We start from the raw sequence: 2,287 nt of genomic DNA, 5'->3' as shown, positions 1-2,287 counted from the left end.
CTGTGTCGTTCCTCCACGAAGAGGGGGAGCGACATAATGGTGCCGTGACTCGGATAGGAAACCTGACTCGGATAGGAAACCTAGAACGGATAGCAAACTTAGGAGGGAAGAAACGGGAAGAAGCAGGAAAATACCAGAGAGAGAGACTAGCAAACAGCCTAGGGAAAAGCCGGACGAAAAGAGGTGCCGGAGGAAGCTGTTGAAAGCCTAGGCATAGACTCAGATACGGACTACGGGGGGAAGCTGGGAGAAATCTCTAAGGTCAAAAGCGAAAGTGAAAGCTAGAACAAACAGACTCGGATGCGGACTGTGGGGAGAGGCCAGGAGAAATGAGGGAGGAATATTGTTGGAAGAAAACTTAGGGAAACATACCGGGTAGAGAAAAGTGTTAGGGAAATTGAAGCCGCGGGGGGCAGGCCGAGGCGGATACGAAAGCCACTTTAGGATTCTCAAGTTAGCCCGGGAATGGGGGGCGAAAAGTTGAAACCAGAAGCTGAAACGTAAGCCAGATTGGGATCCGTCTGATTAGCCCGGGGAGCAAAGGACGGGAAGCCAGATCGTGGGGCGGAGACGTATGCTGGGTTGAATTCGCCAGGCTAGCCCGGGGAACTTAGATTGAATGCTAGTGGCGGACACGTAAGCTACGCTGTGTTACTCGCGGAAGCCGCCGCGTGCAGAGAGAGCACGGGGCGTGAATAGATAGGGAACGGGGCTGGCGCGAGGCCGTGGTGCAGACGCGAAGGGCGTGGAGACCGCGGAGCGCGCGAAGCCAAGCCGCGCAAAGCCGGGAAGCCGCCGAGAAGCAGCCTCGGGGCGGGCAGCGGGAAGCTGCGGGGATAAGAGAAATAGAAGTTTAGAAATAAAATGAGAAGAAATAAGAATGCTGGGAGATAGAAGTAAAATGGGAGAAATAGGAATGCCCGGAGATAGAGAAATAGAGAAATAGAAAGGCCTCCCCTCATCATGGCAATGAGAAAGCTTGGATTCGGTCTGCCTGATTAAGTGAGGCGATGAGCACCTGGGCGGCTAGCAGCTTATGCGCCGCAGGTCACTGAAGACAGGCACGAATTAACATCAGTAAGGCTTCCCCACAATGCAACAATTACGAGGCTTGGATTCGGTCTGCCTGATTTAAGGCGGTAAGCACCAGCAAGCAGCTCGACCAAAGCATGAGCTGCAGGTCACCGAAGATAGGCACAAACCAACACTAATAAGTCTCCCCCACAATACGGCAATGAGAAGGCTTGGATTCGGTTTGCCTGATAGGTTTTGTAAGCCCCTGCGGGCAGAGCAGAGCATGCGCTGCAGGGCACCGAACACAGGCACGCATCAGCGCCTAAAAACCTCCTCACAACATGGCGAAGAGAGGACCCGGATTCGGTTTGCCTGATGGATAGGACTTGTAAGAGCCTGTGGCAACTCTAGCAAGTAGAGCAGAGTGTGTGCCGCGGGACACCGAAGACAGGCGCGTATCAACGCCAAAAAATAAAAAGAAAGGGGGATCTGTGGGGAGCAATCCAGACTAGACTAAGTTACTGGAATTAAGACTTATTCTATGCATCTGCTCTCCCACAATGTGGCGTTGGGAGAGAAGTAAACAGCTTCCGCACAGCTGCCTCCAGTTCAACCGATAAACTGTAGGACTTGCTCCTGATTGGAGGAGAGCGGCGTGCTCGGCGTGTGGGCAGCCGAGTAGGGATTGGCGGAGGAGGACTATAAAGGAGGAGAGAGACGGCATGCACCGGGAACATCTATGGGGAACATCTAGCTGAAGGAACACCTGTGCAGCCCCCGAGAAAAGCCGGCTGGCGGTGTGCCGCTCCCCTGCGGAAGTGGGGAATGTGGCCAGGGGGAACTGCCCTTCCACGGAGGTGGAAGGGATAGTAGCCAACCCGGGAAGGACCAGCAGCAAACCCGGGGAGGGCCGAGCAGACGAAAGAACAGCGCAGGGTCCTGTGTCGTTCCTCCACGAAGAGGGGGAGCGACAGTATATCTCTGCTCTCATTTTTCAGCCAGTGTAGTGGTAGTCCAGGCATTCTTGCTGAAACCTTAGGTTTCCTAGTGACTAGTGAAGCTGGGTTCAGGTTGCAAGTTGCCAATACATTGCATCTGCCATAGCTGTTGACATGAAGCTGAAGTGAAGAAATGCACAGATCATATGTTCCTCGGAAACAGGCTCTTAATGGCAAAAGCACTGGTGATTTCTTTCACTTTCATGCATGGAGGCATCAGAGTGGTCACAGGCAGGAATGTTTGCTTGCTTTTGTGTTTGTCACGTCCTTCTTGG

Source organism: Oryctolagus cuniculus, chromosome 1 (genome assembly GCF_964237555.1).
Source record: "Oryctolagus cuniculus chromosome 1, mOryCun1.1, whole genome shotgun sequence".
Lineage (NCBI taxonomy): Eukaryota > Metazoa > Chordata > Mammalia > Lagomorpha > Leporidae > Oryctolagus > Oryctolagus cuniculus.
The sequence above is the reverse complement of the archived record's forward strand: the minus strand, read 5'-3'. Positions refer to the sequence as shown.